The following is an 11,616-nucleotide window of genomic DNA, read 5'->3' on the forward strand; positions in this document are numbered from 1 at the left end:
ATTCGAATGTAAAACACCAAAAAACAAAAGGAGTATCTTTATATATCAAGTGTTTTGTACTAATTGTGACGCTGTCTACTTAGGACAGACATCTCACTATTTGGAAAATAGACTAAGAGTTCATCGATACGATAAAAAAAAAATAAAACGAACCACGAAAAATAAAAAAAACATGAATTTAATTATAAAGATACAAAAATTCTTGGAACGGAATTTAATCCACGAAAAAAATAATTTTTAGAAATGGTTTACATTCATAAAAACGAAAAGCTATTAATGATAAAGAAGATCTGAATAATTTAAGTGAAATTTAAAGCTCAATTTTGTAAATTCTAATGAAACTACAAATAATTTGATTAATCAAGTACTGCCATATATTAAAATTAATTTTTCTTATTAGAAATCATATTTTGATAAAGAGTTAAAGAAAAGTCGAAACGTCAAATTTTATCTTTCTTCCAAAAATTATTAAAAAACTAATTTTGAAACAGAAGAGATCTAAAATCAGGAAAATTTAGATGCATTAAGATAAAAAATTCTAAGAAATTAAAGAAATTTATTCAAAAATATCGAACGTACTATGCAAAAGTAGCAAACAATCCAGGAAAGTTATGAAAAAGCTACACAGTTTCAGATGATATAAATGGAGGTTTGACCTGTTTTTTGGATGATTCAGTCAAAGAAAATAAAAATAATAAAAGAATAAAGGAGGAGATCAGATTAAGAGAAGTTTATAGAATTCAGAGTTCTGTTCGCAACTGAAAAACAAAGTTTTCAACAAAAGCGACAAAGAAAATTTTGCCGCAGACTCTTCTCCGGATACGAAAAATGAATGTATGGAGTGTTTTGAAGATTTTGAGAAGACAAAGTTAAATGTAGACTGGATACAACGTCTCATGTGTAAGTTACATCAATGTAAGCATTTAAAATTGTGAAATGAAAAGATAAAGCTAAAATTTAGTGAGCAATAGGTATTTTTAGTAGCTTAGAGTGCTGGGGAAAACGTTATACACACGTTCAAACAAAAAAAAATAATATATAATATATTAAAAATTCTAATACCTAAGATTATAGTGTTAACGATTGAAGTTACGAACATTTAGAATTATTTATGTTTGTAGACTACAATTTTAATTTAGTACTCACCAAAGATGATTGAGCAATTGAGCAATAAAGTTTAAAAAATTAAATTATTCTTTCATTATTCACTAAGGGCAACTATCCCCCACATATTAAACATCCATCCTCATACGACTTTTTTGATTCGTTTATTACAAAAAAAATGAAGAAGATAATATAAAATGATCTCATTTAGTTTGTTTTTTCATTATTAAATACACCAACCACAATAAAAGTATTTTATTTATAAATACATGCACATTTGTAGAGGTTGGGTTTTTCCCACAAGTACCCAACACGTTACCTTTTTTATTTATTTGAAAAATTATTTTATTGGTTGTCTAACGTTATGTATCGACCTCAAAAATCAGCTTAATCGCTCATCTTGGATTTTTCCCCTCGGAATCTACGTATGATTTTACTATATATTTATTTGTAATGCGGTACTCGTTTTTTGTTTGCGTATCTCAAAGTTGTAGACTACGAATATTCTAACAGCCGACTAACTCTCAAAGGGTAAATTGAATTAAAAATATCAAAATTTCCTGAAGCCCTATTCTACTACTACAAAGGCCATCAGTAATTAAATTAGGCGACCGTGATAGAAAGTTCATTCCAGTAAACGCAATATTATATTCTCTTTGGTGGCTATTTAATAAGAGGTATCACTCGCAAACGTTCCTGTGCTATCTATAGGGTGGTTATCATAAATGCAAAACCCTGAAATTTTTGGTACGGTTCCTTACGTCCAAAATTTGGAAACATTTAAATATGCCAATGATAAATAAGTAACTATTTATTATATTTTCCCCATAATTGACCGTACTAAAATGTAAGCGGTTACCCAGATAATCCGAATGGCCATCCTTTTCTTTCCAAAATTGAAGGATATCTATATTTCTCTCTCTATTTTAATACTTTCACACCAACCTCTCAATCTCCCTCTCTTTATCATCATAGTCGTTACAATGGGTTTTTCGTAATTAATAAAATATTATTATTGCTTTTTAATATATACAGTTTTCAAAGTTACCTGTCTGGTATAGGTATATACTGTAGAGGGTATGAAATATTTACCTGTCAACATCATTCCTTTATTAAACTACCCCAAAGGAATTGTTTTGGTCGATAAGTAAACATAGTTGGAAATACTTGATGCAAAAAATTTCTTAGAAAATAAATGTTGGATTCGTTTGCTAAGGTTCAATAGAATAAAATAATAGATTGTTCTTAAAAGTGACTACGGCTGTGGTGGCCAGGAGAGAGATTGATTTATTACTTTATATTCTTTCCTGGAATGAGCACATTGACCGCATGACGGAAGAACGAATTGTGAAAATATCAAGGGACAAATCACCAGCAGGACAAAGAAGCCTTGGAAGACCTAGGAAAAGATGGAGTGACAACCTCCCAGGTGACTGAGCAGAGGCAATGACGTGAAGAAAAACAGGCAATGATGCCTATACACAGCAGGAAGAAGAAGAAGAAGATATTCTTTCCGAGTGGAGTACAAGTTGAATAGAAAAGTCGCATTTAATTATATATTATATAACATATGTACGACTACCACTAAGAATTTTTGAATGGACCTTCATATATTTTTTCAAAAACTTAGTACTTCTACTACTGATTACCATACTAGGATAGTTGCAGAAGTACCTTGAAGATGGTGGTAGTTGCTTGAAAAATACCACTGTATTAAAAAATACACAATCTATACAGTTTGTAGACGCTACGTTGTTCAATATTTGTTTGTAAGCCATCAATAGTGAACGTTTTCAGAGAATTTGTGAAAAATTGGTCATCATTATGTGTAATAATATTTTTATTTGAAAGGACTTAGCTCAATTAATATAGAAGCTAGACTAGATTCTACTCTGGGCGAAACTGATACTTCGATTCTAACAGTAAAATACTGGATAGCATTTTAAACGGGGCCATTCAACCTGCCAAATCAATCGTTGTAGTGGTCGACCAAATGAGGGGCGACTCCAGAATAAAGAAAATCCACAAAGAGAAAGCTGTGCGCAGGAGTTCCGCGTTTCTTCACAATGGAGCAAAAATACTGTGGTGAAGATTTTTCCATCTGCAGGCAAGGTTATTGCGTCGTTTTTTTAGATAATTGTCATTAAATTTCTTGAAAAAGGAAAAACTATTAACGGCGAGTATTATGCGAACTTATTGCAGCGTTTGAGCGAAGAAATCAATCAAAAACGGCAGCATTTGTTATTGCAATGACCAAAATTGATGAACTAAATTTTGAATTGCTGCCTCATGCACCCTATTTACCAGATTCAGCTCCCTCGCATATTTCCTGTTCCCATACTTGAAAAAATTACTCGGTGGTCAAGGATTTTCTAACAATGAAGAGGCGATGTTATAAACAAGGTATCAAACTTATTGAACATCGTTGGGGAAACTGTAAAGAGCTAAAAGGAGATTACGGAGATATTTTTTTCCAAAATTTGTGTTTTCTTCATTGGGACCATCCTCGTATAATTAAGTTATACGCTTTTTGGTGGTTTTGTCGCTTTGTTGCTTATGGATATAGCCTGAGCATACTCCAATTATTATATATTAATCGGGTTAAAACGTTCTTCGCCGTCTTCCGATTCCCAGTTTCCATTTTTCTCGATCTTCCCAAAGATCTTCTTCCAATCCTCTCTCTCGAATATCCTTTTCGATACCTTCTCTCCAGCTTAATCTTGGTCTTCCTCTCTTTCTTCTTCCTTGTGGTGCCCAATTTAAAATTTGTTTGGGTATGCGGTCTTCAGGCATTCTTTGGACATGTCCGTACCATTTTAATTGATTCACCCTAATGTCTTCCGTAATCGTATGTTGCACTTTCATGATCTCCCTGATTCTGTCGTTTCTTATTTTTTCCAGTCTTGATATTCCTGCCGCGCGTCTCCAATAATCCATTTCTGTGGCTTCAAGCATTTTGACTGTTTTGTATATTCGATGTTTGTTTTCCTTGGATATTTGTTTGTCCCACAATACACTATTTAGTTGTCTTATTGCTTGTCTTCCTTGGTTATTTCTTTGTGTTATTGCTTCATCTAATCTTCCATCATTAGTGATGATCATGCCTAGGTGTTTGTATTTTGTACAATGACTTATTTTTTGTTGTGTTTCTTCAAGTATTAAATTTTGTTGTTCTCCTCCAATACACATATATTCCGTTTTACTAAAATTTACTTCTAGACCCCATTTTCTGTATTCCTCTACTAGCTTTCTTGTCATATATTCTAAGTCTTCGTAGTCCTGTACCAAGATTATTTGGTCATCTGCAAAACACAGGGTATATAGTGTGGAATCGATTAGTGGGATGCCCATGTTCTTACATTTCTTTTTCCAGTGTGCTAGTGCGTGTTCCAGGTATATCTTGAAGAGTGTGGGCGACAGACAGCATTCTTGTTTTAACCTCTTATTGATGGAGAATCCTTTTGAGACCTTGTTTCCTATTTTTACTTGTGATTTACTGTTTTCATAAAGCTTTTGTACTGCTTTTATTAGGGCCGCATTTATATTTGTTCTTTCCAAGGCATCCCATAGTTTTGTTTGGGTACGCTGTCATATGCTTTTTTAAGGTCAGCATACAAAAGGTGGAGTTCTTGATTTTTGGCGGTTTTCTTATCAATTATTTGCGAAATCGTAAATAAATGATCAATAGTCGACCTCCCCGCTCTGAAGCCTGCCTGTTCTTCTGCCTACTCCAATTACCATAACAAAATATCAATTTCTCCTTAATACTGCAGCCTCTTCAATTTATATATTCTTGATATTTATTTTAAATCTTTTTTGTATCCTAGAGGAATTACATTTAATTGGAGGAAACAAAAAGGCAAAGCACAGCGATTAGGAACGATGAATAAAGAGGTCGGTATAAGGCAACAAATTTCCATTAAGAGACAAAAATCCAGCGTCGAAATGAATTTATTCAAATTATTATTACAAAAGGGATTCGAAAAAGGGTTACTGTAATTATTCAAATTGATGTCCTGCTTGATCAATGCATGTCAAACTGTCCGCGAAGAGTTACAATTTTTTCTCCAATTGCAGTTCTATTTTTCATTTACAGTTCGTATGTCGGGAAGGAAACGCGGTCCTTGAGAAGTCCTCACAGAAATAAATCACAGGGTATCAGGTCACATGACAAAAAATCCTCGTGTGCCTATCCGTTCTCCAAAATTCCATACACATAAGACGTAGTACGGCGAAGCTCCATCCTGCATGAAATGATAGATGTAATACCCACGTAAAACTTCCAGAAGTTCTAAATAATTTTGGCTCGTCACTTGACTCTCAAAAAAATACGGACCCACGAGATCTAACGCATGAATACTTGTCTATTTTTCGAGAGCGTTGCCTGAATTCAAAAGGTGATCAAAAAGAAAAAGAAAAGAATAGAAACCTGAAGATGTTAAGAAAGTACAAATAAAAGACGGAAAAGCATATATTGAATCTAAGGAGATATTATTAGCTACGAATTGTTAAATTAAAAAAAATCATTTCAGAAAAGCCTTTGACTTCCATTAATTGTTTTTAAATTACCTAGAAAATCTATTATTATTTCTTTTTGTTTGTACAACTGTGTTCATATTTGTTTTGACTGATAAAACCTCTACTTTTGATTTTGATCGACACTCAAACTAATTCTTTGAAAGTATAATAATGTAAGTTTATTCACTGCGATATACGGAAAATTTCCTCACGAGTTTCGAAGTTCTGTAAAGCCACAGAAATCTACTTCAAAGGACCTCAAATAGCAATGCAAAGCAACTAAAAAATGGTATTTTTGATTATATGCAATTTCCATGTTACTTCAGGCGTTGCGGCTTTGGCTCTAAGTTAAAGTAAACGATGATTTATAAGATAATGTTAAAGCTATCATAAACATTATGTTTCCTGATTCTATAATAAAAGCGAATAATTATTTTGAGAATATTAAATTTAATGATGCAGTCGACACCAACTCTACGTTCGTTGATAAAGTCTTCGAAAGATCCTTCGGAGAAACTTGAAGAGCGGGCAGAAGTTTTTCTTCAGTCAGTATCTTAATCAATAGAAACAATACGAATAATGATTGTCAGTCATCAACTAAAATATCTAAAGATTTAATCTTTGAAAGATGTGAAGCCTTCAATATGTATCCATCAGCTGATTTTGTATATAATAAATATCAGATTGTATCAAAGAAAAGGATTTTTGTTCGTATATTCATGTATTCTTCATCTTCTTCAACTTCTTGTAAGTATTATTTGGTTATCTGTACCCTTTATTGGTTATTTTAAAATTGTTTGTTTTTTCTCAAGTTTTTTATTATTTTTGATTTGTTTTTGCATTTCCATTTCCGTTTAAATTCCTTCCTTGACAGTTGAACTGTTTTACTTTTTCCCTTTAGAAATATCATTGCCATTAGCTCTTCTTCACGTTTTACAATTTCTTTTTTCTTTCAATTTTTTTGTTCCGTGTTTCAATCAAATGTTATTGAATTACCTAAATGTTTTACAGTTTTTATGATGATTTTTCTAGTTTTTGACTATAACTCTTCAATATTTTCCTCTTCTGGGGTGTTAATTTCCATAGTATCCGTGTATTTCAATTCCCAAATTTTCCTTTTGAATATTTTCTTGTCATTGTCATATCGTTATTTATGTCTGATCTCGTTTTTTTTCCTACAATATCCTTCTGTTTATTAAAATGTGATATCCACAGATTTTTCTTATTTCTAAAGAATGCATCAATTATTTTCAAAATATTTTCTTCACGAAAATGAATTGATACGTTTCCGTTGTTATTTTCTACCTTTCCACCGAATTGAACGTTTAATTAATATGAGGCTGAGGAAAATTAAATACAGGGTGTTTCTTAATTCATACGACAAAATTCAGGAGGTTATTGCTTGCATATTAAGTCAAAATTGCGTGGAAAATAATGGAAATATCCACTTTTACTCGAAAAACATAAACGTAGCCCACGTGTCATGGATTGCTGTTCAAATATTTGAGGTGTTTTTCTTATAGTGTCACATACTATTTGAATACGATCTTCTAAATCATTGATTTTAACTATAAGTGTCGTGTAGACTAATGTTTAAAGGTAACTCTATAAACAGAAATCACAAAGATTCAGCTCTGGAGATAAAGGAGACCATATATTGCATAGCAGTCCGACTAAAGTGTACTGGAGTACCATCCGTATAATGTTAAAGAAATATTGAAAAAAAATAGGACGAGGAAATTTTGTTATTGACAAGATCCATTTTAATTTTGTACGAGCAGTCAACTCCTAAATTTTTTAGTACGAGATTATTTAGAACTATTTGGAGTTTCCGCGACTTTACAGCCTGAAATAACTTCGGAACCCTATATTAGTTCGTCAATACTGAGAGACGAAATGGTGTAGAGTTTCAAGCAGTTTCCTAATTTAGTTCGTCTCAAGCCAAGGGACGTTTGAAAGTAGTAGTAGTAGTAGACGCGTCCCGGAATTTCAACGGCCGGAAAAGATCCAAAACAAAGATGACACTTTTAATAAAGTTTCATCAATCTGGGTGAAACATTTTTTTAGACACGATGCTGCATACTTAATGGTCAATTGAATTTTTAATTCAGTCATATTTGCAAATCTGGGTTATTCCAGAGGAGCAAGCAACTAATTATAGGGGATGTATTTCGGAGCATACCTAAGTTAAATTTACTTGAATCTCATTTCCGCACAAACGCTTGTTATAAAGAGATTATCGGCCACTTACCATAACAGAGAACAAAGATCTTAAAAATGAAATAAAATATACAGGGAGTTTCAAACAAAGGTGATCCCGTTACAAGGATAGATAGAAAAGTATTTGGGGTTTGCACAGTAAAAAAATTTTCGTAACGCCATCTGTATTCAAGATAAAGGACGATGTTGAAAAAGAAATTATATACGTTTCTTAGGTTTTTAAATAACTATTAGTAACATTGTATTGAATATCTTTTGGAAGCTGATACATCCAATGAATTTGTTTTTTATTTGACACTCACAGAGGGCGCTAGTTACACGGTTCGTACCAAATAGTGTTGACCATAACTTTCTCAATATTAAATTTATTAAACAGAATATCAAGTGAACTTAAACATCATTCAATTTTACACCAAAAAGGTACTCTTGATAAAACTCGATACTGTGTACCGTTTTCGGAATATTTTGATTGGAAAATTATGTAATTATGTAAGTAAACAAATAATCACAAGATGAAAATTTGAATAAAGGCTAATAACATGAAATGTAATTCAATTAGAGTGTCCTACCTAACCTAACCTAACGAAAATTATTTACTGAGTAAACACTAAATATTTTTCAGTTTTCTATGTATCCTAGATCACCTTTTTTTGAATCACCCTATATATTCTCTTCTGAGAACCCGCTTATGACTTTTTAACTCGTATAATTAACTTGAGGACTAACCTGATGAAGAAAGCGAGGAAAAATCTAACGCTCCTGTCGTGTATTTAGTATTACAATTTTGCGCTTGAGAAACGAAATTCGTAGAAGAAGTAATTACTTTATCCTTTGAATATATCATCAGAAATCCTTAAACGCAACTTATTCTGTGCAATTCGTTTTATCAGTAACGTTCGTATAAAATTCTAATAGGCTATCAAAAAAGTAGTTTCCGATTTTTATAACAGATATAATTTTATATTAGATACAATTAGTGGTGGTGGAATTGTAGAAAATGTCGAAATTGAATCCGGGCGTTGAGAAGCACGGATTATATCACTACGTTTCGCCTGAATGTCATTTAGATTTTCAAGTGCTACTCTAGGTCTGGTAAGTAGACTGCAACTGCATGATATTGTGGCAAAACGTCGGGAAACAAACGTTGCTTCTTCGCGCTGACCAAAAAAAAAATGAGATTGAATCCTGAATTTTTATTAGTCAGTAATTTTGTTGAAAGTATGGGCGTGAATTGCGAAGAGGTAACACTATAATAGTTCGATCACTACTTAAACTTACTATATATACATAAATACCAAACAAAAAAATATACACAAAATTATATCCAAAATAAAATATTAAATCGAGTAGCGCGTGCCTAATCTCTAGAACCTGCGTAGCTCCGCTGAAATCTAGGCTTTCGAGATCTGATGGCTTCGCTACCCTAACACAAAATGAGTTTCTCTTCGATTTAAAATGTCTCGCCTGGATTCGAGTGTGGTAAATGTTTGGGTTTTTCCTTAAACGTGTACTAGGTATATTGGAGAGAGTCTTAGAATTCCCAAAAGGATGTAGCTAGAATAGAATGTATGGATGTAGAATATTCGTGCAAGGCCACATCGCGTGATCGCTGCAAAAGTTATAAACGTTGAAAGATGAGTGAACTTTCGAAAGAAATACGTTAAATTGGGATTGTCTCGCCCCGGTGGGCCTCTCAATGAAAAATCCTACGAAATCTTGTGGTTGAGTTGTGGTGTGTTGGCTTTCCCTTAAACGTGTACCAGGTATATCTAAGAGGATTAAGTTAATTGTATGCTATAAGGACAGTAAGGGGCCGTAGAATTCCCAAAAGGATGTAGCTAGGAATATCCGGGCAAGGCCACATCGCGTGATCGCTGCAAAAGTTATAAACGTTGAAAGATGAGCGAACTTTCGAAAGAAATACGTTAACTTGGGATTGTCTCGCTCCGGTGGGCCTCTCAATGAAAAATCCTATGAAATCTTGTGATTAGAGTGTGGTAGTATGTTGGTTTTTCCTTTAACGTGTACCAAGTATAAGTTAATTGTATACTATTTGGATAAAAAGTAGATTATGAAGGATATGTGACTTGGAATTCCCAAAAGAAGGTAGCAAGAGCACATAGCGTGATCGCTACAAAAGTTATAAACGTTGAAATAAGTGAATTTTTTAAAGAAATGCGCATAGTGTATAATGCATGATAAAAATGGAAAAAAAAGTGCGCTGTTTATCATGAGGATGCTATAGCTGATTGTACAGTAGTAGATTCAATGAAAAATTCTATGAAATTTTGCAACTCATCGAGATAAATGGTTGATACATTGGATATCACCAAACAAATAGTTTAGAATCATTTGTAAAATGTTTTGGTTGACAAGACACTCGATGTTGAGGTTCGGAACAGGTTAAATTGATAAAATTTAACTAATCTTATCGAAATATGCGATAATTTCTTTAAAAGCTATGAAAGGGAGCAAGTTTTGAAGAATCTTATAACAATGGATCAAATATGAGAACCAGAAATTAGAAGGATCGTGGCCGAAGCGTGTTGAAGGGATATAATGAACACAAAGGCCGGATGGGCTGCTTGTAAGATGATGATATGTGTATGATGAAAATTACAAATGTACTATAAAATTCTGGAATCTGATTCAGTACTATACTATTATCAATCGACTAAAACACTATAAAATTCTGAAGAAGTGCTCGGAATTGAACAATAGAACGGTTTCCACCACGATAAAAACACGCCATACAAATCTACCTGAAATTAAATGATATTTAAATCGTAATAATACGTTTCCTCAGAATTTTTTCCATCAATTTCTGTAGGGGAAATGCCATGAAGTTAAAACGAAACATTAGTTATTTCAATTAAGCAAAATACTCACAAAACTTTTCTAGAAATTATCTTCAAGTTTATCAAAAACTTTTCATTCATTGTTAATATTGAAAGTTTCATCATAAAAATAACTTACAACAGAAATCATTCCAAAAATTTTGAACTCTAGAAAAAAAAACTGTCATCGGTAAATTGTAGCTATATTTGATTAAATTATCTAATAATTCTGTTTCATGTAGATGATGTGGGTTAAAGTCGTAGATAAATTTAACGCGCCTTTGTTGAATCGTTGCACTTGTTCATTCCGTCCATTTATATGGAACTCATGTTACACATTGATCAAAGTAACTACAATCGATTAATGGAGTCCGTAACGCTCCCGGGCTTGATAATGTTCTGAAATAAATTTTAATGGGCGACAAAAATCGATAGTGCAGCTTTATAAACTTATATAGATTGTCATAGAAATTTTCTACTGCCGTATTCACAAACAAAATATTTCGAAATTATATAAAAAATTCTGAAAGTACCATAGTTATGATCAGTGAAACTAGAGTATTAAGTAACTTACGGAAAATAATAGTCCACGAATTTGACCAAACAGAAAATTATTTGTTTTTGATATTAGAAACGTTCAGCATACACACGGATATCAAAAAGGATAAGCACCAACAAAAACAATTCATAGATGTGAGATTTTTTTATTATTTTGATTTTTCTAAGTGTTCCAAACAGGTTAGTGTATAACATTTCATACACCTGTATATTTTCATTAGGTTGATCATAAAACATCAATTTATCCTTTTTTTGTGTCCTTACGTTAGTCTCACCTCGCCACGCAACTAGGTCTAGTTTTCCCAAGTCTTGAGGCCGGCTTGGAATTACCAGTTTCATTTGCAAGAAATCGTTTTCTGAAGCCAGTACCTAAGATAGT

The sequence above is a fragment of the Diorhabda carinulata genome, chromosome X, assembly GCF_026250575.1.
Source record: "Diorhabda carinulata isolate Delta chromosome X, icDioCari1.1, whole genome shotgun sequence".
Taxonomy (NCBI): domain Eukaryota; kingdom Metazoa; phylum Arthropoda; class Insecta; order Coleoptera; family Chrysomelidae; genus Diorhabda; species Diorhabda carinulata.